The 25,582-nt window shown below is 48.0% G+C and overlaps 1 long non-coding RNA gene across 1 annotated transcript in view; it reads right to left on the bottom strand.

The window, feature by feature from the left end:
• LOC141264387 (uncharacterized) overlaps positions 1-12,379 on the bottom strand; it is a 286,723-nt gene extending 274,344 nt beyond the window's left edge. Inside the window, exon 1 of the long non-coding RNA XR_012319918.1 lies at positions 12,125-12,379. This is a non-coding gene — a long non-coding RNA (uncharacterized lncRNA). The remainder of the gene's footprint in view (positions 1-12,124) is intronic.
• Between the last annotated feature and the right edge of the window lie 13,203 nt (positions 12,380-25,582).

Raw genomic sequence — 25,582 nt, 5'->3', positions numbered from 1 at the left:
TACTGAGCTCAGTTCCACACTCCATCCTTACCCGGGAGTGGAATACCACACCTCTGGGTTGAGGTGCAATACCCCTGTAGCAGCCGAATCCTCAGGGTGCTACATTCCCCCCTGGTAAATCACAGCACGTCCTCGGGCTGTAAGATATAAAAACATCCACAAACATACATTTTTTTTTTTTTTCATAAAACATAAACATATAAAACATATAAAACATCATCAGCAGCAATAAACTTTTCATATAAACATTCTTGTTTCTGGTTCCTCCGGTCACGGTGCAACTTGTGACCGGGTAAAGTGCGACAGTCTCTCTTGGAATAAAACAGTTTCCTATAAAACCGGTAGGGGGCGCTTTAGGAAGCGCAACTATATACAAGGGAATTATGGCCGCTCTCAGTCCTCGGCCAGGTATTAGGAACTAGGGACACACGGGGTTAACAGTTCACTCTTGGCTGGTCCCAACGGGGACTATATTTTAACTAGAACAGTTCTTATACCCTGACGGGTAACTATGTACAGTCTCTCTCTACCGTACTTCAACGACGGCGTCCTCCTGCTCTTTCTTGTTGGTTGGTTTCAGTTTCAGACCCGTCCGGGTCCTCTTGCTCCTCCTCACACCGCAGCTCCTCCTCCTTCAGGCGATGCACATGGAGGGCGTAGGGTCCTTTGGCACACTTGTGCCGGGTGAAGGTGACCTCGTCCCCTACATACAGGTCACGACCTCTGTGTCCCTCCGGCAGATGGCTTTCTACGTCTCTGCGGGTCACAAAGACGTCGCCGGGGGTATGATGGTCTCTAATAAAGCCCCATCCGTGCTGCATGTTGAATTTTATCACAGTCCCGGTGGAAGGGGGACCATGAGCTGCACGGGGATTCCTCCTGGTCCGGCTCTTCTGCTCCGCGCACCTTATCTGCGCTTGCTGTTCCCGGACCCGCCTCTCTCTCCACTCCCTCTCGAAGACCTCGAGCTGCTGCCGGCAGCACTCTGCACGCTCTGCTGCGGCCGCCCGAGTCTCCTGAGTGAACCCCATGAGGTCTTCTCCAGTGGGGTCCCACTCGAACTGTGCCTCCTCCAGCGGGGGCGAGGTCCTCTTTACGGGCTTCGGAGCCGGAATCAGGGGCTCGCACATGGGCCTTGCTCTCTGGAGTTCCAGCTGAATGTACTCCTGGGGCCATATGAAGGGCTGCCCATCCGGGCACGTATGCTGGGCGAATAGATCTTCACCCAGGTGCGGCACTCTAGATGCTGAGGGCGCGTTGATGGTAGCGGCGCCCGGGTTAACCAGGCCTTGCGACCAGGCCTGGGGCACCTTAAAGGCAAAGGGCACCGTAAGAACGGTGGCGCCCTGGGTTATTCGGCCCTGCGACCAGGCCGGTGGCTCCGCGGAGGTAGGGGGCGCTGTTGGTATTGCGGCGCCCAGGGGTACTAGGCCTTGCGACCAGGCCGGTGGTATTTCCTGCTTGGCCACGCTCGAGGTCGAGGCGTGTGACGTCACAGGGGTCGCGGCCGCGGTTTCCGGTTGAGGCCTAGTTGGCGGCGGTGACGATGCAGCGACGGGCACGGCAGGGGGAATTTCGGGCTCTGCGACGGGGAGCTGGGGCAGGCACGCGGTTTCCCGGCTCGGGGTAGAGACGTCCCCTTTACCTGCCTCCGTCCGTTCAGCTCCCTTCTCGGCGCCGTCTCCTGCCTTCATTCCTCCTGCGCCATCCTCAGAGGCGGTCTGTCTCCTCGTCTCGGGTGGCGTGCTCCGCTGTCGGGTTTTGGTCTGCTGGGCCATCTCTCGGCTCCACTCCGCCAACGTCTCTCGCTGCACCCGGGCCATCCTCCGTGCGAGGCCCTCCAGCGCAGTCTGTGCACACTCCCGGTCTCGGGGGAGCTGTGCTAGGATCTCCAGCAGGCCTTCTGGAGTGGCGACCTGCAACAGGCTCCTGACCACTGGGTCGGTGCTGCCTGACTCTCCCTCCAGACGTCTTGTCTCCGGGTGCGCTCTCTCCAGACTGCTCCAGGCGACACCCATCTTTGTTCTCTTCTTCTGTCTCCGCCCACATCGAGGGTGGTCCCGGGGCAACTTTAGTTCCAGGGGCAGTTCTCTTACGCTGATGGACACTTCCAGCATCACAGTCTCTGTTGGTGGGCGCGGTTTCCGCTTTTGGCGCCATTCTTCGACCTGGCCCACGATGGGAGGTGACCTCTTGCCACCCTCTGGCACGCCCATAATGGCGTCCGCTCTTCCAAGGCGGGAAATCTTTGGAAATGGCGGGAATCGTCTCCCAGTGGCGGGAAACTCCATGGATGGCGGGAAAAAGCTGCAAATGGCGGGCAACCGGCGGGAAACGACCTGTGATGGGGCCCGATGGCGGGGACCCTCCGGAACCGGCGGGAGACTTCTTTTTAAGGTAACGGTGTACTTTTCTTCAGGCACGCAGTACCCGGTTGTTGCGGGCACGTTATCCTGCCGACTACGCCAAAGTTGACGCGCCCCCTGGGCCAGTGTTGTTGGGGATACCCGGAGCCGGATCAGATGGGGGTTGTAGTCTCCGAGTGGCTGTGACCCGGTCCGTGCCCAGGGTGTCAAGCTCAGTGTGTGGCAGTCCTTATGATGTTTCTAGATGTTCTTTTGTGTCGACTACGCCACCCATTGATTTGCGGTCAAAAGGCCGCCGCTGCAGCAGGGTCCACTGAGGCTGGTGATGTGTGTGCAGCTTAGGTAGTATAACCCCCAACGGGAGGGGTATAGCCTCAGGGGGTCAGTTGCAGAGGATGGGGGTTGTGGTGGTGCAGCGAGGATGGAAATGAGACTCAGAGTCGGGCTGTGCAGTTCAGGGTTTGTTTACTTACTGCAGTTGTTCTGGTCACTCCGGCCTTGAGTGACCACCCGAGCCGTGCTGCGTCCACCAGGTCCTGGACTCAGCCAACCCCCAGGTGATTCTGGAGCGTGGTCCTGAGCTCCCTTTCTGTCCTGTCCTCTTCTCTGGCCTTCCCCACCAGGGATCCACCTATGTCCGGCTCCCTCGGGCCTCTTGGTGGTAAACCCTTGTCTCTGGGTTCCCTGACCCTATTCCTGGTCTGCCTTCCGGGTGGATTTAGTGGGTGATCGTGGCAGATCGGTCCTGCCCACGACCTCCGGTTCCTGGCTAAGGTGTGCTGTAGCCTCTGCCAGCTTGGGATCCGGTACCCTGTTGCCAACTCTTCACCCTCTGGTCTAATTTGGGCTCTTGGAGTTCCTTCTTTCTCCCCCTCTGGGTCTTTCTTTCTCCTCTCTCTCTCTCTTGGCCTTGGAGCTGCTCTTCTCCTCTGCTCTGACAGACTGACCTCACTCTGCAAAAGACCGACGTCTCACAGACTGACCTCACTCTGCAAAAGACCCTGTCCTAAGATGGTGCCCACCTTATATACTCCCTCTATGTGTGAGCTCAGGTGACCAGCACCCAATGAGCTCCTAGCACTACCCAGACTGCTCCCCCTATCTGCCCCTACACTACTGGGATGTTCCACCCCCCTCCCACTCCAGCCAGGAACAGACACTGTCGTACCTGCACATTTCTCTAGTGGGAGTACCATCGGTCTGTTCCTCGGAAATGGGATGTGTGTAGTGCATGCAGCCTACTGAGCTCAGTTCCACACTCCATCCTTACCCGGGAGTGGAATACCACACCTCTGGGTTGAGGTGCAATACCCCTGTAGCAGCCGAATCCTCAGGGTGCTACACATGCATAAAGGTCATGGAGGTTGAGAGCGTTACTTATAGGTTTTTTTAAACAATTGTGCCTACTGATTCCAGTCTTTCTGTAGTTCTCCACAGGTGGTCCTTGGTAGAGATGAGCGAATGTTTCATTATTCGATTCGGATTACGATCGTCGAATTTGCAATATTTGCCGATTTATTCGTAGAATGATCATTGAGCGCTACTGAACGCCATAGGATTCAATGGGGGGACAAAAAAAAAGGCATGCACAACAGCTTAAAACCGGTCCAAAAGCTGCCAAAACACATCAAATTAGGGGTAGACACCTGGAAAGTGCCATCAATTGACCCAGAGTACTAGTACTATAATTATTATTACTATTACAGCGGCATTTATTCCGTGGTGTTTTACATGTCAAAAGGGGTAACTGACTGGTACAAGAGGAGAGAGGACCCTGCCCGCAAGGGCTCAGAAACAATCTACAAGGGATGGGTGAGGATACAGTAAGTCAGGGTGCAGCTAGTCGTGCAGCGGTATACTGGAGAGAGGCTTACTGCAGATTGAACGTTTGTCACAAGAAGTGGGTCTTCAGCTTCCTTTTCAAGATTTGCATGGTAGGCGAGAGTCTGATGTGTTGGGGTACAGCAATACACAGTAGCGGAGATGCACGGGACAAATATTGTATGCGATCGTGACAAGAAGAGATAAGAGGGAAGTAGAGAAGGAGATCTTGGAAGGATGGGAAGTTGCGTGCAGGTAACTAGAACAGGGAGACTAGGTCACACATTTATGGAGGAGACAGGTTTTCGATGGTCTGGTATGCCAAATTTAGGCTTTTCAACTTGAGTCTCTGGGTAACAGGGAGCCAGCACAGGGATTGACAGAGGGGAGAAGCCTGGGAATAGTGGGGTGACAGGTGGATTAATCGTCCAGCACATTTTAGGATAGATTGGAGGGGTGCGAGAGTGATAGAATGGAGGCCAGAGAGCGGGAGCTTGTAGTAGTCAAGGAGGGAGATGATGAGGGCGTGCACTAGTGTTTTTTCTACATTCACGATTGATGAATGCTCGGATCCCTGAGATACTTTGGAGTTGGAGTCAGCAGCAAGTGGAAAGGGCTTGGAACTGACGTTTGAAGGATAGATCAGAGTCAAGCTTGCGGGACTAGGGAGATTAGGCAGCCATTCACTTTGATTGATAGGTCAGTTGCGGGGGGTGAATGAGATGGTGCAAAGATGATGCATTCTGTTTTTTCCATGTTCATTTTTACAAATCTAGCAGAAAAAAAAGATGAAATGCAGGACCCACATTGTGGGAGTCTGGTTAGTAAGGAGGTGATATCAGGTCCAGAGGGGTAGATCTGTGTGTCATCAGCATAGAGGTGATACTGAAAGCCGTGAGACCATAAGCTGTCCCAGGCCGAAGGTGTAGATATAGAAGAGCCTGGGTCCTACAACTGAACCTTAGGGGACACCGACACATAGGGGGTGAGATGAGGAGGTGGTGTGTGAGTGGGAGACACTGAATGTCCTGTCAGTTAGGTATGAAAAGATCCAAGACAGGGCCAAGTCTGTGATGCCGAGAGATGAGAGTCTGTAGTAAGAGCGTATGGTCTACTGTGTCAAAGGCAAATGACAGATCTAGGAGGAGGAAGACAGAGTGGTCTGGCTTGGATTAGGCAGTTAGTAGGTCGTTGGTGACTTTAGTCAGTGCAGTTTCAGTGGAATGGTGAGGTCGGAAGCCTGATTATAAGCGGTCACCGAGGGAGCAGGAGGAGAGGTGGGAGGACAGTTCAAAATAGACTTGTTGATCCAGTAGTTTGGAGGCATACAGGAGAAATGAGATGGGGCGATATCTAAACATAGGATAGGTCAAGGGAGAGCTTTTGAAGGATGCGTGTGATTGAGGTATGTTTGAATCATGAGGGGAAGATGTCAATTGTTAGTGACAGGTAGAAGAGGTGGGTTAGGCTTGGGATTAAGACTGTGGTACGGTTTGGAATGAGTTAGGATGGTATTAGGTCAAGATCACAGGTGGTGAGATGTGATTTGGAGAGTAAAGATGATCTTCCGTGATGGCGGAGAAGCTGGTTTTGGAGGAGGAGAGTTGAGGCATTATGAGAGAGTAGGGGCTGTTGGGACTAAGCAAAAGCTTTGACTTATGTTGTCAATATTCTGCTTTAAGAATGAGGCTAAGTCTTCAGCTGAGATGAGAGAAGAGAGGGAGGGGGAGCTGGTGGACAGAGGAGGGACTTGAAAGTACTGAATAGCTGTTTAGGGTTGTGAGACACGAATGATATGAGTGGTGAGAAGTAGGTTTGTTTTGCTACAGTGAGCAATTGTGCAGAATTTTGAAAACTTCTGTTACTGGACTCCACTCTCTTTCTTTGTCAGTTGCACAGTGGTACGCCTTGTAGATGAGGGGCAGGAAGAAAACATGCTCCAGTAGATGACAAGCGCTGCATTAAGTGACCTCTGCTCCTCTTCCTCCCCCTTAACATCACATACAGTACAGTCCTCAGAGGTGCCACCCCAATTACCCTTCTTTTCTCCCACATCACAACTATCCAACCGGCCAACTGACTATGGGGAAGCACAGATGGGCGAGTCTGCAGAGTTGCTCACACATTCTATTCCGGGGCATCAGAGGTCTGATCCAAAGCTTTAGCTTCACAGACTCAAGAGGGGGAAAGCATGTGTAGCGATGCCCAAAATTTTTTTCAGTTAATCTGGGCCCGGATGAAGAAGGGACTGAGAAGAATCAAAAACCTTGCCACCAGACTTTAATCCCTGGCGGCGGGCATGGATGGGTTGGAGAAAGAAATAAATACACACCAGAACATGGAGAAGTAAACTAATATACAAGATAGGTTGGAGAACCAAACTACTAAACTGCTAAGGTTGGCGAATGAAACAAATACACAACAGAACATGGAGAACTAAACTAATAGAAAACAAGGGTTGGATAAATAAACTAATAAGACAACAGGGGTTGGAAAACTAACGTACTAAACAGCTAGGGTTGGAGAACTAAACCACAATACACCAGGGGATGGAGACCTAAACCACTAAACACCAAGGTGTCACTAGACAGCAAGTGTTGGAATCCCCAAAGCTTGCAGGACAAACCTCTGTATGTAACACTTCCTCCAGTGCTTCTGCATCCTCCACCTCCTCTAGGGCCTCCACTTGTGCCCTCAACCTCTGCCTTACTGAGACACATGTTCCAACAGTGCAGAGAGAATCCCCCCCACCTCCATACTGTGCAGCCAGGTTTCACCGCAATTAAAATTCATATGCCTTGGAGATCGCAGTCATACAGCTGAAGAGTTGTGGACAGCTCTCCAGGCTGAGTTTGAGCAATGATTGTCTCCACTGAACCTGGAGCAAGTGAAGGCCATGTGCGATAATGGTGCAAACCCGGTGGCGGCCCTACGTCGGGGCAACCTGAGACACGTGCCTTGCATGGTTTGCATCCTCAACCTGATGGTACAGCAATTTCTCCACCACTATCCTGACCTGGATGCCCTGCTGCAGAAACCACGGTCTCTGCGTGCTCACATAAAACTATAAAAATGAGCAGGATCTTTAGTATAAAAGCCAGACTACTAGACAATGAGCAAACTCCTTCATGATGATAGAGGCCACCATCTCCTTAGCTTGCTGGTACTTTTCTGTGGGAATGAGTTTGTCTCCAACCAGCCAGGAATATCCAGTGAATGGCAAGCCACGGTTTGGTATTAGCACCCAGTACCAGACTGACTCTACATTGTCGCAGCTCCCCCCAATGTTGTCATTGAGCACAGGTTTTAAGTTGGATCTTCCGAAAATACACACCCCTCCTCCTTTTTTGTCTTTCCTGTCCTATCTAAATGTAGTGTATCCCTCTATGTTTGTCACGCAGTCATGGCTTTCATCCAGCCAGGTTTCCGTAATACTCACCACATCGTATTCTGTGACCGACATAAGAGTCTCCAGTTCAGTTGGTAATTTTCCATTGACTCAGCCCACTGTCATACAATTCTGTGAATCGCCTGAAGGATAAAAATGATCACCCCTAAATAAATTCCTCAAGAAGTGTGGTTTCCAAAATGGGGTCACTTGTTGGGGTTTCTGTTGTTTTGTCATGTTAGGGGCTCTTCAACTGTGATACGGCATCCACAATCTATTCCAGTCAGAATTCAATTGGCGCTCCTTTCCTTCTGAGCTCTGCTGTGCATCAAATATGGGGTATCGTTGTACTCAGGAAAAATTGCAGAACAAATTATATGGTTCATTGTCTCCTGTTACCCTTCTGGAAATGAAAAAATTACTGCTAATGAACATTTTTGAGGGAAATTTTTTTTTCATTATCATGGCTCAACGTTATAAAATTCTATGAAGCACCTGTGGGTTCAAGGTGCTCACCATATCTCTAGATAGGTTCCTTAAGGATTATCGTTTCCAAAATGGGGTTTCCACTGTTTAGGCACATTAGGGGCTCTGAAAACACGACATGGCCTCAGCTATCTATTCCAGTCAATTTCACGCTCAGAAAATCAAATAGTGCTCCTTCCCTTCCGAGACTTGCCGTGCGTCCAAACAGTGGTTTTGCCCCACACATGGGGTATCAGCGTACTCAGGAGAAATTCCACAACAATTTGTATGGTCCAATTTCCCCTGTTAACTTGTGAAAATGAAAATGCTAAAGCAACATGTGTTTTTGAGCAAACTCTATGTGGGCTTTCATATGTCTTGCACTGAGGAGAGGCTTTCATTGGGCCACTCTGCCATAAAGGCCCGACTGGTGGAGTGCTGCAGTGATAGTTGACTTTGTGGAACTTTCTCCCATCTCCCTACTGCATCTCTGTAGCTCATCCACAGTGATCTTTGGGTTCTTCTTTACCTCTCTCACCAAGGATCTTCTCCCACGATTGCTCAGTTTGCCTGGACGACCAGGTCTAGGAAGACTACTGGTGGTCCCAAACTTCTTCCATTTAAGGATTATGGAGGCCACTGTGCTCTTAGGAACCTTGAGGAATGCAGAAATTCTTTTGTAACCTTGGCCAGATCTGTGCCTTGCCACAATTCTCTCTCTGAGCTCCTTGGGCAGTTCCTTTGAGCTCATGTTTCTCATTTGGTCTGACATGCACTGTGAGCTGTGAGGTCTTATATAGACAGGTGTGTGCCTTTCCAAATCAAGTCCTATCAGTTTAATTAAACACAGCTGGACTCCAATGAAGGAGTAGAATCATCTCAAGGAGGATCACAAGGAAATGGACGGCATGTGACTTAAATATAAGTGTCTGAGCAATTGGTCTGAATACTTATGACCATGTGATATTTCAGTTTTTCTTTTTTAACAAATTTGCAAAAATATCTACATTTCTGTTTTTTTCAGTCAAGAAAATTTTAAATGGAGTTTAATATTTGTCATGTTGCCAAAAATGTCTGCATTATTACTGCAGTAATATAGGATTACGTCTGATGACCATGGTTTTAGGCAGTTACCTGGGAGTCAGAGATGCTTCCTGGGGTCTTCCCCATGCTGTTCCCATGTCATTTCAGCACTATATGGATGTGTCTGATCATGACTCACACACCACATGGCCAGATAAGGTAGCAAAATATTAAAATGACATTTACTGGTGAATATATTTTTCACTGTTGAAAGCAATGCAAAAGTGCAAAAACGCATCAAAAATGCTTACAGGTGAACTTAGACTAAGGTGTGGAGGAGTGTTTTTCTTTGGGGGATTATTTATTTTGCCTTATATACAAGTCATTACCCTGGAAAGAATGTCCCTTAACATTTTTTCCAGCAAAATACATTTTGGTTTCGTTTTTGTATGTTTTATTGTGAGTCCGTAAAAGTGGCGTAATACTCTGACAACGTTGTTGACAGCAGTGACCTGGGAGTCAGAGATGCTTCCAGGGGCCTTCCCCATGCTGTTCCCATGTCATTTCAGCACTGTTCCCATCGATTTGGGAAATTTTTAGGCCCTCTGCAGACCTCCGGGGGAGAAGGGGGGCTGCGGGAAAATTGCTTGAGTTTCCCATTGACTTACATCGGGTCGAGCACCCGAGCATTACGATTTGCTCGACCTGAGCAATCAGCACCCGAACATTTTGGGGCTCACTCATCACTACCTTTTACGTGTATCTTGTGAAGTTTTTTTATCCAGTAATATGATAAGAAAGGCTGACTAATGTATGATTGGTTCAAAAGGTAAATGATTAATAAAATATAACTTCTACCTGGTACACTGGTAAGTTTAATTTCTAAAGTCATTAAAGCAAAACTCATGACTCTTAACATGTAGAGGCCACAGCAAGATATGCAGATCAGCTGTTTAAGATGATAGGAGCTGACCTATAGTTCTTGGCAGAGGCTGCCACATGTTGATCGGTGCTGTGCTGTTCAACTATATTCAATGTTTTTACCCACCCACCGCCAAAGCTATTACTAGCTGATTGATGGGGGTGTCAGATGTCAGACCCCCATTGATGTGTTATTAGTGACCTGTCATAAAGATAGGTAATCAATATGATATGCTTGGACAACTCCTTTAACAATAACATATCTCAAGGTTAATTAAAAAAAAGTGGAACATTATATTGTGGAGATAACATAGTATGAACAGTATCAACTAGTCAGCAGCGATGCAATTATACATAAGCTTGCAGGAATAATTCTGTATACCTTATTAATCATCAGGAATTAATCTGTAAATTATTAACTACATAGTGCATATCCACTACATAGTGCAAATTACTTAATCCAATTTAAAATGTAAAGTTTATTTTAACAGTGTAATCAAAATGTCTTATGTTAATTTAGAATCCAATCTTTACAGCATACATCTGAATGCATAATAAAATACACTGCTCAAAAAAATAAAGGGAACACTCAAATAACACATCCTAGATCTGAATGAATGAAATATTCTCATTGAATACTTTGTTCTGTACAAAGTTGAATGTGCTGACAACAAAATCACACAAAAATCATCAATGGAAATCAAATTTATTAACCAATGAAGCAGGGGTGGACACAGACTGTAGTGGGCCCCTGTGCAAGAAATTTTTGGGGGCCCCCCCTGCCCTTCATAAGGCAACAAAGTTATGTAAACATAACCCCCCCATGTGCAGCTCTCATCCCCCCCATGTGCAGCTCTCACCCCCCCCATATGCAGCTCTCATCCCCCCGTGCATCTCACCCCCCCGTGCATCTCATCCCCCCCGTGCATCTCTCATCCCCCCCGTGCATCTCTCATCTCCCCGTGCATCTCTCATCCCCCCGTGCATCTCTCATCCCCCCGTGCATCTCTCATCTCCCCCCGTGCATCTCTCACCCCCCCGTGCATCTCTCATCCCCCCCGTGCATCTCTCACCCCCCAGTGCATCTCTCATTCCCCCCATGCATCTCTCATCCCCTCCATGTGCATCTCTCATCCCCCCCATGTGCATCTCTCATCCCCCCTCATGTGCATCTCTCATCCCCCCATGTGCATCTCTCATCCCCCCATGTGCATCTCTCATCCCCCCATGTGCATCTCTCATCCCCCCATGTGCATCTCTCATCCCCCCCATGTGCATCTCTCATCCCCCCATGTGCATCTCTCACCCCCCCATGTGCATCTCTCATCCCCCCCATGTGCATCTCTCACCCCCCCCATGTGCATCTCTGATTCCCCCCACTCCTAGTTAATTAATTGTATTTAAAAAAAATAAAACTTGTTATACTTACCCCCATGCGATCCCTGCAGAATCCTGGCGCTCGTCCACGTCGCTGCCACCAGGTTCTCCTGACGTTCGGCCATGTGACGGCGCCACATACATAGCCAGCAGCTTTTGTTTTGGCCAAAAGATTTTTAAAGCCGCCACCACGATAAGGTAGACTCTTCTGGCCGGACCCTACTCTAACCTATTAAACTTTTCTTAAAATATCCAGATATATATATTAGATAGATATATTTTTATTTAGTTTTCTTTAAGGGAATGTGTCATATACATTTTTTTTTAAAATGACCAATAATACCACATACAGGGAATACCGCCACACCATGACCAGACCACATATTACCACAACATAGTGACCGAATAATACCACACAGAAGGGAGAAAAACTGCCACACCATGACCAGACCACATATTACCACCACATTACTAATATTACCACCACATTACTAATATTACCATAAGTGTCATTATACACGGGAGCTCTATACATGGTATGTATAATGTAAGTGTCCAGGTAATCTAGTGATCACCAGTGACATTATACACAGGAGCTCTGTATATAGTGTCAGTGTACAGGTAATACAGTGATCACCAGTGACATTATACACAGGAGCTCTGTATATAGTGTACAGGTAATACAGTGATCACCAGTGACATTATACACAGGAGCCCGGTACATAGTATATAGTGTAAGTGTACATGTAATACACTGACTCACTGGTGACGTCTCTAGGTGAAGTCCTTCAGCTACGCTTTTCTCCTTCATCCAGCACAGACCGCCATCACGTCTTCCAGCCAGGACTCGTCTCTGCATAAAATAACACAGTTATCTAGAGCACATTCCCCAACTTCTACATTACGCAGCTGAATACAGACGTGCATCCACCATCAATATATGGTTAGTTATTATGCAACCTACCATTCCAAATATAAATTGTAATCCACCACGGTGCCCCTATTAACTGTAAATAGGCACTTAATATATAATTTAATTAGAACCTCTACTCTTTCCGCCAATTTGTTACCAGTTACACTCCTGCATCCGCAATGCCCCCTACTCTATACTTCCTGCTACCCGCATTCATTATTTACATGCACCCCCTGCCCCAATTCATTATATCATGTCCGTGCTCTCCCCACCCCATCATCATTTATCATTTACTCTCCCCCACCCCACATTCATTATGTGCAGCTCATTATCCCACTACTCCCAATTCCCCCATGTGCAGCTCATTTTCTCCCAATTCCCCCATGTGCAGCTCTCATCCCCCCCATGTGCAGCTCTCAAACCCCCCCATGTGCAGCTCTCACCCCCCGATGTGCAGCTCTCACCCCCCATGTGCACATCTCTCACCCCCCCATGTGCACATCTCTCATCCCCCCATGTGCACATCTCTCACCCCCCCCACATGTGCACATCTCTCATCCCCCTCCCCCACATGTGCACATCTCTCATCCCCCTCCCCCACATGTGCCCCTCTCTCATCCCCCTCCCCCACATGTGCCCCTCTCTCATCCCCCCACATGTTCAGCTCTCACCACCCCCCCATGTGCACCTCTCTCATCCCCCCCATGTGTACATCTCTGATCCCCCCCATGTGCACATCTCTCACCCCCCCACATGTGCACATCTCTCATCCTCCTCCCCCACATGTGCACCTCTCTCACCCCCCCCCACATGTGCACCTCTCTCATCCCCCTCCCCCACATGTGCACCTCTCTCATCCCCCTCCCCCACATGTGCACCTCTCTCATCCCCCTCCACCACATGTGCATCTCTCATCCCCCCACATGTGCATCCCCCCCCCCACATGTGCATCTCTCACCCCCCCCCACATGTGCATCTCTCATCTCATCTCCCCCCACGTGCATCTCTCATCTCCCCCCCCACATGTGCATCTCTCATCTCCCCCCCCACATGTGCATCTCTCATCTCCCCCCCACATGTGCATCTCTCATTCCCCCCACTCCTAGTTAATTGTATTTAAAAAAAAATAAAACTTGTTATACTTACCCCCATGCGATCCTTGCAGAATCCTGGTGCTCGTCCAAATCGCTGACACCAGGTTCTCCTGATTTCCGGCCATGTGATGGCGCCGTCACATGACCGGAAGTCAGGGGAATCATGAAGCGCTGCCGCAGCAGCGCAGCGCAGCGCTGAGATGTCCCGGACCCGGCGCTTAGCATGGGGCCCCATGAGGAGAGAGACGCACAAGAGGGGGGCCCCATACTGGAGTCAGGGCAGTCATGCCCTGATGGCGGCCCTGCTGGAGGCTGGAGGGGCCCCCTCTCCCTCGGGGCCCCCGTTCAATGAACGGGCTGCACGGGCGGTAGTTCCGCCCCTGCAATGAAGGCTTGGATTTGGAATCACCCCCAAAATTAAAGTGGAAAAACATGCTACAGGCTGATCCAACTTTGATGTAATGTCCTTAAAACAAGTCAAAATGAGGCTCAGTATTGTGTGTGGCCTCCACGTGCCTGTCTGACCTCCCGACAACGCCTGGACATGCTCCTGATGAGGTTGCGGATGGTCTCCTGTGGGATCTCCTCCCTGACCTGGACTAAAGCATCGGCCAACTCCTGGACAGTCAGTGGTGCAACGTGACGTTGGTGGATGGAACAAGACATGATGTCCCAGATGTGCTCAATCGGATTCAGGTCTGGGGAACGGGCGGGCCAGTCCATAGCTTCAATGCCTTCATCTTGCAGGAACTGCTGACACACTCCAGCCACATGAGGTCTGGCATTGTCCTGCATTAGGAGGAACTCAGGGCACACTGCACCAGCATATCGTCTCACAAGGGGTCTGAGGAACTCATCGCGGTACCTAATGGCTGTCAGGCTACCTCTGGCGAGCACATGGAGGGCTGTGCGGCCCTCCAAAGAAATGCCACCCCACACCATTACTGACCCACTGCCAAATTGGTCATGCTGAAGGATGTTGCAGGCAGCAGATTGCTCTCCATGGTGTCTCCAGACTCTGTCACGCCTGTCACATGTGCTCAGTATGAACCTGCTTTCATCTGTGAAGAACAAAGGGCACCAGTGGCGACTTTGCCAATCCGGGTGTTCTGTGGCAAATGCCAAGCGTCCTGCACGGTGTTGGGCTGTGAGCACAACCCCCATCTGTGGGCGTTGGGCCCTCCTACCACCCTCATGGAGTCGGTTTCTAACCGTTTGTGCAGACACATGCACATTTGTGGTCTGCTGGAGGTCATTTTGCAGGGCTCTGGTAGTGCTCCTCCTGTTCCTCCTTGCACAAAGGCGGAGGTAGCGGTCCTGCTGCTGGGTTGTTGCCCTTCTACGGCCCCCTCCACGTCTCCTGGTGTACTGGCCTGTCTCCTGGTAGCGCCTCCAACTTCTGGACACTACGCTGACAGACACAGAAAACCTTCTTGCCACAGCTCGCATTGATGTGCCATCCTGGATGAGCTGCACTCCCTGAGCAACTTCTGTGGGTTGTAGAGTCCGTCTCATGCTACCACGAGTGTGAAAGCACAACCAACATTCAAAAGTGACCAAAACATCAGCCAGAAAGCATTGGTATGTGGTCTGTGGTCCCCACTTGCAGAACCACTCCTTTATTGAGTGTGTCTTGATAATTGCCAATAATTTCCATCTATTGTCTATTCCATTTGCTCAACAGCATGTGAAATTCATTGTCAATCAGAGTTGCTTCCTAAGTGGACAGTTTGATTTCACAGAAGTTTGATGTACTTGAAGTTATATTCTGTTGTTTAAGTGTTCCCTTTATTTTTTGAGCAGTGTATATTTAGGGAAGAGTCAGATGGCTGTATAACTCAGACAGGGATCATAACGCAATGTTTGGACTGGCCAACTGCTCTACCAAACAAAGTGTGAGACAGCATGTATTGCTATGTAGCTATCACACTCGGGTCGGGAGAGCCGACGGCCGAGTTATACAGCGGACTAACTCTTCCCTTAGAAGCTGACATGAGAACTCAAAATCACATCACATTTACAAATTAATTATAACAAGGGCCTGTCATGAACATCAATACTATTGCTTGTTTGTGAATTTTTAAGTATTCTCATTTAAAAAAAAAATTGTAGAAATTTCAGTTTCAGATTTGTTGATGTGGGCAAATGCTGCTAATATTTTTTGACTGCCATTGATAAACTTTGCCCCCAAATTTGTTTAAAACTTACATTGTTTCTTTGCTGTGGATGCCACAGAGAACATGAGTATTGGTGAAAAATCTTTGGTCACACTATTGGATGGAAAATTCAAATATGGCTGACTTGATATGATGATGATCTGTCTTCAGCCAGCTTAATAAATGATTTCTTTTGGTTGAAATTGTTCATTTCATCAATTTTAGTCTTGGAGGAGTATAATATATTCCTTCATATAGAGTTATTTTTTTATTATTATAGAATGCAATAATACATGCTTCATACTGTATGTTTTACTTTTGGACAAATCCTTTAATGTTTACCTGTCTTGTAGTAAGATCATGACGAATTACGGATATCAACACAGTGTAGGTCCTAGCTGGACTGCAAATAAGGCATTGAGGAAAAAGGTAACAGGATGAATGTTTTACTGGAGTTCATTCATATTGAGGGAACTGTAACTTGATATTGATAACTGGTGCAATAAATGGCCCAAATTGTAGCTTGGCTCTCAATTATTGAACAAAAGCAAACATACTTTCTGTGATAGAAGATTTTTAGGACTAAGTGCAACTCCATTGTTACTCCATTGCAGACCAATACAGATGAAAGATAAGGAGATTTCCTTTGCTACCTATGTTCTCCTGGTTATGGAACTTAGCCTTTTTAGGATTATGGCCATTGTAGACAGTCACCCACTATATGGAAGCTAAGCAAAGAATGGACTCATTAGTGTCTCCTGGCACAACTACTACTACTCTGCTGTAATGCATAAACAGCATCCCCTTTAAAATCAAAAACACACCCTGAAATGTAACCTTTACTGGCCCTGCCCCTTGGGTTGAACACATGACCTAGCAGACTCCCCCTTGATGCTCACCAAGTGCCATTCTTTGGCCACTGCACTATTACACAATATTCATAAAAATGACAATAAAATAGCAGATTGCAATTAGTAAGAAAAACAATGTCCTGCTCCATTCCTTCTACAAAAAAAAAACTTTTGGTGCACATAACAGTTTAATATGTCCAGGAACTGCCATTTCAATGGGTGGTTCCTCCTCATCACCATTCTGGCAGCATTAGAGTGGCAGGAACTTCATTTCCCACACTTCCCGGAACACATTGTCCTTATCATTGTCCACTCCTATCTGTTATTCCTGTGTACAGTTTGACAGGAGCATAAGAGCAGAGAAACAAAGACCTCCCCCATTTCCATTAATCCATCTAGGCCAGACCCGGGCAAAGAGCGGCCCTTGGGCCACATCTCGCCTTCTGGTTGTTCTAGTCTAGTCCACAGACCGAGACAACTGCAGGACTGAAACAGTGACCCATGGGCCGCACGGTGTCCTCCCCTACCATCCCCTATCCATCCTCCGCCACCATCACTGCTATCTGCATCCCTGGGATGCAGACAGCAGTGAATACATTGATGGAGGAGGGGCCCCTTCTTCCACCAATCAGCATTTGAGACAGCTATTGTGATGAAATAATTTCATTGAGTCAGCTGTGTACTGCGGAGAGTAAGTGCCCTGTAGACTGGAGCAGGGACAGAGCGCTGGGGGAATGGGAATGTGGTGTTTTTTTATGTGTATGGGGTGTTTGTATGTACATAGGAGGCTATTTAGGGCTCATTCTGTATATAGGGGGGCTCATGCTGTACATAGGGAGACTATTAGGGGCTGAAGCTGCATATGGGAGGCTATGTGGGGCTCATTCTGTATATAGAGAGGCTACATGGGGCTCATGATGTATATAGTAGACTATGTGGGGCTCATACTGTATATGGGAGGTTATGTGAGGCTCATTATGTATATGGTAGGCTATGCGTGGTTCATACTGTATATAGGAGGCTATGTGGGGCTCATGTTGTAAATAGTGAGGCTATGTGGGGCTCATGCTGTATATAAGGAATCTATGTGGGGCTCATGCTGTATATGGGAGACTATGTGGGGCTCATACTTTTTATGGGAAGCTATGTGGGGCTCCTACTGTATATGGGAGGCTATGTGAGGGCTCATGCTGCACATAGGGGGGCTATGTGGGGTTCATGCTATATATGGGAGGCTATGTGGGGCTCATGCTCTATATGGGAGGTAATATGAGGCTCATTCTGTATATGGGAGGCTATTTGGAGCTCATGCTGTATATAGGAGGTAAAGGGAGGCTCATTCTGTATATGGGAGGCTATTTGGAGCTCATGCTGTTTATAGGGAGACTATGTGAAGCTCATGCTGCACATAGGGAGTCTATGTGGGGCTCATGTTATATATATGGGAGGCTATGTGGGGCTCATGCTGTATAGGGGAGGTTATATGAGGCTCATTCTGTATATGGGAGGATATGTGGGGCTCATGCTTTATATAGGAGGCTATGTGGGGCTTATGTTGTATATAGGGAGGCTATGTGGGGCTCAAGTTTTATAGAAGGAATCTATGTGGGGCTCATGCTTTTTATGGGAGGCTATGTGGGGCTCCTTCTGTATATGGTAGGCTATGTTGGGGGCTCATGCTGCATATAGGGAGGCTATGTGGGGCTCATGTTATATATGGGAGGTTATGTGGGGCTCATGCTGTATATGGGAGGTAATATGAGGCTCATTCTGCATATGGGAGGCTATTTGGAGCTAATGCTGTATATAGGAGGTAATATGGGCTCATGCTGTATATAGGGAGGCTATGTGGTGCTCATGTTATATATGGGAGGCTATGTGGTCTCATGCTGTATATGGAAGGTAAAATGAGCCTCATTCCGTATATGGGAGGCTATGTGGGGCTCATGTGTATATAGAGAGGCTATTGTCACGCAAAGTGTGGGAAAGACTAAGTGCAAACCGAAGGGTTGAGGGGAAGGGGGTCCCAGACACTAAGGTAAGGGGGAGTGAAGACCTCCTAGGCTGATCTGGTATCACCCTGACTCCCCTATCATCTCTATATTGGTTCCTCACCAATCGTCTCACAGGAACCTAAGTCCTGTATATCCCTAGTGCTTGGCCCTGGATAGGGAAGGGTGGGGGGGTGAGCACTAGTCAGTCCCCACTAGCAACTAAAGACAACAAGGGAAACACACACATGGAAAAGTAACTTAGCTTGAGCCGGCTTCAGAGAGATTACACCAAATGTCCTCCTAGCACCAGAGAGGAAGTAATCAGACTGCAACAGCTCCAAGCCAAACACAAGGGAACATGTTAATATCACTGGCACCACCGTGCTGCAAACAGAAAGTATTTAAACACCCAGGCCTGGGTGTCAATTAGCAGGAGGGAGTTAGCCGCTGGGTCCTAGAGTGAGACAGATTCAAGAAGGTGTCTGTAATGCCAAACGAAGAGATCTTATGCAATTAACTGCAGGGAGACTGTCTGTCACATCTGCCACACCTGTGACAGCTATGTGGGGCTTATGTGTAACATCCCTGGTGGCGTGCTTGCATAGTGCACCACCTCCCACTATGCCAGACCACAATCTTACCCATCAGTCCAGCCTGCAAACCTTGCTCCAGTTCATGCTGTGTGCATGTCTCTTGTCTGATTGCTTAGGGCGGCGGCCCGGTTACTTCCTGATTCTTATAGCTGCTGTGGGTGCACTCCTAATGCACCCCCAGCCTATTGCTGTGAGTCACTGGATATTTAAACCCCCTCCACCCAGAAGGAGGTGCCTGAGCAACACTAACTATCAGTGTGCTCCTTGCCTCTGAGTTGCCAGGTCTTGTCCTGTATCTAGTCTGTTTCTACCACCCTGGGGGCTGCATACCCAGGCCTGTTATCTCTGACTTCTAGTCTGTTTCCGCCACTCTGGGGGCTGTATACCCAGGCCTGTTATCTCTGACTTCTAGTCGGTTTCCGCCACTCTGGGGGCTCTATACCCAGGCTCATTCTTGTATCTCGTTGCAGTATCAGTTCCTGTCTGAACTGTCTCCTAGCCTGTTACCTATTTGTCTTTATGTCCGTACCTTCCCTTTTCCTGCAGTGTCTGAACCTGCAACTAACTCCAACTCGTTGTCTCTGTACTTCTGTTTGTGAGTTTTGTGTCCACTCGCTACTTCATTGTAAGTACCTTGTGTGTATCTGGTTCTGCTTGTCCCTTTTCCCTCCCTCTGTATCTACATCCTGTGTTCTAGCCATCTTCCTGTATTTTCCAGTCTGTTCCATGTGAACAGAGCCCTGTCCTCTCTGCCTGCTCCTTCAGCCCTGTGCTGCTCTGCTTGCTCACCGCGCCAGCGGTTTCTCTCTGCTCTGCCTTGCCCACCGCTCCGGCGGTTCCTCTCTGCTCTGCCTTGCCCACTGCTCCGGCGGTTCCTCTCTGCTCTGCCTTGTCCACCGCACCTGCGGTTTCGCTCTGCCCCGCTTGCTCACCGCACCTGCGGTTTCGCTCTGCTCAGCCTTGCCCACCGCACTTGCGGTTTCGCTCTGATCTGCCTTGTCCACCGCTCCGGCGGTTCCTCTCTGTTCTGCCTTGTCCACCACTCCGGCGGTTCTGCTCTGCTCTGCCTTGTCCACCGCACCTGCGGTTTCGCTCTGCTCTACTTGCTCACCGCACCTGCGGTTCCTCTCTGCTCTGCCTTGTCCACCGCTCCGGCGGTTCCACTTTGCTCTGCCTTGTCCCCCGCTCCGGCAGTTTCGCTTTACTCTGCTTGTCTTCCGCATCTGCGGTTCTGTTCCTGTCTCCCAGTCTGTACTGGACCCTATCCAGCCTGCGCTCCAACCTGCTAGTACCTCCCTGTCTGCACTCCAGCCGTGCTTGCCAGTATCTCCCGGTCTGCACTCCAGCCGTGCTTGCCAGTACCCACCTCTCTGCATAGCAGCCGTGCTTGCTAGTGCCCACCTGTCTGCATACCATCTGTGCTTGCCAGTGCCCATCTGTCTGCATACCAGCCGTGCTTGCTAGTACCCACCTGCCTGCATACCAGCCGTGCTTACCAGTATCCACCTGTCTGCATACCAGCCGTGCCTGCCAATACCCACCTGTCTGTATGCCAGTCTAACCTGCCTGTTCTAGCATTCCCCGGTGTGGGTAAACAGCTGTGACCGGGGTCTGACCTGGAGTAGCACCTGGTCCCTCTGCTCAGTTCCTCCTTGGTTCACGGAGTCGACTGAGCCGCCGTGCGACCTTGGTCGGATCGGGTTGGTACTTAGTTACGCCCCTCCAGGCACTCCTCGGTTCATGGTACAGTGGGATCACTAATCACGCTCACGCTAGTCAGTCCGGGCGCGAGCGTAACATTATGCTGTATATAGGGAGGCTATGTGGGTCTTATGCTGTATATAGAAGGCTATGTGGGGCTCATACTGTTTATGGGAGGCCATGTGGGGCTCATGCTGTATATGGGAGGCTATGTGAGGCTAATGCTGTATATGAGAGGCTATGTGGGGCTCATGTTGTATATGGAAGGCTATGTGGGGGCTCAAGCTGTATATGGGAGGCTATGTAGGGCTTAAGCTGTATATGGGAGGCTATGTGGGGCTCATGCCGTATATATGGAGGCTACGTGGGGGCTCATGCTGTATATAGAGAGGCTATGTGGGGGCTCACGCTGTATATAAGAGACTATGTGGGGCTCATGCTATATATGGGAAGATATGTGGGGCTCATGCTGTATATGGGAGGTTATACGAGGTTAATTCTGTATATGGGAGGCTACCTGGGGCTCATGCTGTATATAAGAGGTAATGTGGGGCTCATGTCGTATATAGAGAGGCTATGTGGGCTCATGCTGTATATAGCCTTCCTATATACAGCACGAGCCCCACATAGCCTCCCTATATACAGCATAAGCCCCACATTACCTCCTATATACAGCATGAGCCACAAGTAGCCTCCCATATACAGAATGAGCCTCATATAACCTCCCATATACAGCATGAGCCCCACATAGCTTCCCATATATAGCATGAGCACCACATAGTCTCTTATATACAGCGTGAGCACCCACATAGCCTCCCTATATACAGCACAAGCTCCACATAGCCTTCCTATGTGGGGCTTGTGCTGTATATGGGAGGCTATATGGGGATCATACTGTTTATGTGAGGCTATGTGGGGCTCATGCTGTATATGGGAGGCTATCTGTAGCTCATGTTGTATTTTGGAGGCTATGTGGGGATCAAGCTGTATATGAAAGGTTATATGAGCCTCATTCTGTATATGTGGGGCTCATGCTGTTTATGGGAGGCTATGTGAAGCTCAAACTGTATATGGGAGGCTATGTGGTGCTCAAGATGTGTATGGAAGGCTATGTGGGGCTCATGCTGTATATTGGAGGCTATGTGGGGCTCATGTTGTATATGGGAGGCAATGTGGGGCTCATACTGTATATGGGAAGCTATGTGGGTCTCAAGCTGTATATAGGAGGCTATGTGGGGCTCATGCTGTATATTGTAGGCAATGTGGGGATCATGCTGTATATGTAATGCTATGTGGGGCTTAAAATGTATATGGGAGGCTATGTGGGGCTAATTCTGGATATGGGAGGCTATGTGGGGCTCATGTTGTATATGGGAGGCTATGTGAGGGCTCATGCTGTATATGGGAGGCTATGTAGGGCTTAAGCTGTATATGGAAGGCTATGTGGGGCTCATGCTGTATATATGGAGGCTATGTGTGGGCTCATGCTGTATATAGAGAGGCTATGTGGGGGCTCACACTGTATATAAGAGACTATGTGGGGCTCATGCTATATATGGGAAGCTATATGGGGCTCATGCTGTATATGGGAGGTTATATGAGGCTAATTCTGTATATGGGAGGCTACCTGGGGCTCATGCTGTATATAGGAGGTAATGTGGGGCTCATGTTGTATATAGAGAGGCTATGTGGGGCTCATGCTGTATATAGCCTTCCTATATACACATAACCTTCCTTAATTTTCCACCCTTGATGTAGGCTTTTCTGCAATCAAATATGGATTACACTTGACAACAGGCAAGGGACAGCAAGTTAGATATAATGTAAACATGTAATCCCCAATACATCAAAGTTTTCATGCTAGAATTCTGTTGTAAAAGCTTTGAAAAGTCGCAAAGTTGCAATGGAGTTAGAAGCAGAGCACGGGCGCTGCACTCACATCTCCCGTAGCATCTACTACCTTGCATCATGACATCTTCAAAGGATGGTGATGCATGAAACTGTAGTAACTGCAGAGCTGCATCCTGATGGCTTCCTGTTCCATGAAGGGTGATAAATGCTGCAAGGAAGTTTGTGCAGTCCAAGTCTCCTGTGACCAGTGGCAGACTGTCCCAGCAGGACACCAGATGACACATGACAGGAGCTCTGTGTATAGTGTCAGTGTACAGATAATACAGTGATCTCCAGTGACATTATACACAGGAGCTCTGTATATGATGCATAGTGTACAAGTAAAGCAGTGATCATGAGTGACAGTATACACAGGAGCTCTGTACAGAGTGTAATGTCACTGGTGATCACAGTATTACCTGTACATTATACACAGAGCTCCTGTGTATAATGTCACTGGTAATCACTGTGTTATCTGTACACTGATACTATATATAGAGCTCCTGTGTATAATATCACTAGTGATCACTGTGTTATCTGTACACTGATACTAGATACAGAGCTCCTGTGTATAATGTCACCAGTGGTAATATTAATGTTATTAGCAGTGATGAGCGAGCACTAAAATGCTCTGGTGCTTGTTGCTCGGGTCGAGCAAATCATAATGCTCGGGTGCTCGACCCGATCAACGAGCCCAATGTAAGTCAATGGGAAACTCGAGCATTTTTCCGGTGGCCCCCCCGGAGGTCTGCAAGGGCCTAAAAATTGCCCAAATCAATGGGAACAGTGCTGAAATTATATGGGAACAGCATGGGGAAGACCTCTGGAAGCATCTCTGACTCCCAGGTCCCTGCTGTGAACAATGTTGTCAGAGTACTACGCCACTTTTACGGACTCACAATAAAACATACAAAAACAAAGCCAAAATGGATTTTCCTTGAAAAAAAATGTTAAGGGACATTCTTTCCAGGGTAATGACTTCTATGTAAGGCAAAATAAATAACCAAAAACAAAAATGCTCCTCTATACCTTGGCCTATGTTCACACATAGAGTTTTTGATGCGTTTTTGCACTTTTGCATTGTTTTCAAAGGTGAAAAATACATTCACCAGTAAATGTAATTTTAACATTTTACTACCTTATCTGGTCATGTGGTGTGTGAGACATGATCAGACATATCCATACAGTGCTCAAATGACATGGGAACAGCATGGGGAAGACTTCTGTAAGCCTCTCTGCATTCCAGGTCACTGCCTAAAACCGTGGTCATCAGACGTGATCCTATATTACTGCGGTAATGGTACAGACATTTTTGGCAATGTGACAAATATTAACCCCTTTACAGCCCATGACGTATTAATATGCGTCTGTGCCCTGGGCTTTAAGAGCCTGACCCGTATTAGTACGTCATCGCGATTGCGCGCGCACACAGGTTGTGTGGGCGCGATCGCCGCCGGGTGTCAGCTGATTGTCACAGCTGACATCCGGTACTATGTGCAGGGAGCGGTCCCGCACCGCTCCCTGCACATTAACCCCCACAATGCTGCGATCAAAGTCGATCGCAGCATTGCAGTGGCAAGGGGAGGTGATCGGTATACTCACCTCCTCTTCCGGCCTCCAGCGCTGTCTGCCGCGGCTTCCCGGGTGTTGCCATGACGACCCGATGTCGTCATGACAACATCCGGGTCACCAGGCAGCAGGAACATTGTTTGGTCATGCGCAGTGCACGACCAAACAATGTTCTCACTGTGCAGCACTGACTGCCTGCATGGCACAGGGATGGTGCTCCATCCCTACGCTATGCAGGCGATCAGAATAAAAAAAGTTAAAGTCCCACAGTGGGACAAAGTAAAAAAGTGTAAAAACTCTCAAAGTGAAAAAAAAAAAAATTGTAAAAATATTAAAAAAAAAATAAAAAAATAATCCACCAAAAATAAAAATATAATGTACCCATCAATAAATATTATTATGAAAAAAAAGCAAACAAACAATAAAAGTACACATATTTGGTATTGCCGCGTCCGGAACGACCTGACCTATAAAACTGTCCCACTAGTTAACCCCTTCAGTGAACACGGTAAAAAAAAAAAAAAAAAAAAAAACAAAGAAAAAAACAATGCTTTATCATCATACCGCCAAACAAAAAATGGAATAACACGCGATCAAAAAGATGAATATAAATAAAAATGGTACCGCTGAAAATATCATCTTGTCCTGCAAAAAACAAGCTGCCATACAGCTTCATCACCTGAAAAATCAAAAAGTTATAGCTCTCAGAATAAAGCGATGCAAAAAAATATTTTTTTCTATAAAATAGCTTTTATTGTGTAAAAGCGCCAAAACATAGAAAAACAATATAAATGTGGTACCCCTGTAAACATACTGACCCGAAGAATAAAGCTACCTTATCAATTTTACCACACGCGGAACAGAATAAAAAAAAAAAAAAAACAATTCCTGAATTGTTGGTTTTTGTTTATTCTGCCTCCCAAAAATCGGAATAGAAAGCGATCAAAAAATGTCACGTGCCTGAAAATGGCACCAATAAAAACGTCAACTCATCCTGCAAAAAACAAGCCATCACATGACTCTGTCTGCCAAAATATGGAAAAATTATAGCTCTCAAAATATGGCGATGCAAAAACTAGATTTTACAAAAAATGCGTCTTTTAGTGTGTGACAGCTGTCAATCATAAAAACCCCATATGATTCTGGTATCACTGTAATCACACCGACCCGAAGAATAAAGTCGTCTAATCACTTATACCACACGAGGAACGGTGTAAAAAATATACTCTCGGGTTAGGGTTGTGCTAGGGTTAGGGTTGTGCTAGGGTTAGGGCTGGGGTCGGGGTTAGGGTTGGGGTTGGGATTTTTTCCAAAGTAAGAAAAAAAGATGACGATATGGCGACTAGTGTTGAGCGCAAGTGCTCGCTACTTGAGTTTGCATCGGGTGCTCTGGTATGCATTGAGTATCATGGGTATTTGAGTGACATGCTTGAGTCTCCGCCCCATATGCTTCGTGGCAA

Source organism: Phyllobates terribilis, unplaced genomic scaffold (genome assembly GCF_046119375.1).
Source record: "Phyllobates terribilis strain yellow unplaced genomic scaffold, ASM4611937v1 Scaffold_4__5_contigs__length_816908805, whole genome shotgun sequence".
Taxonomy (NCBI): Eukaryota; Metazoa; Chordata; class Amphibia; order Anura; family Dendrobatidae; genus Phyllobates; species Phyllobates terribilis.
This window is presented reverse-complemented; position numbering and strand designations above follow the sequence as displayed.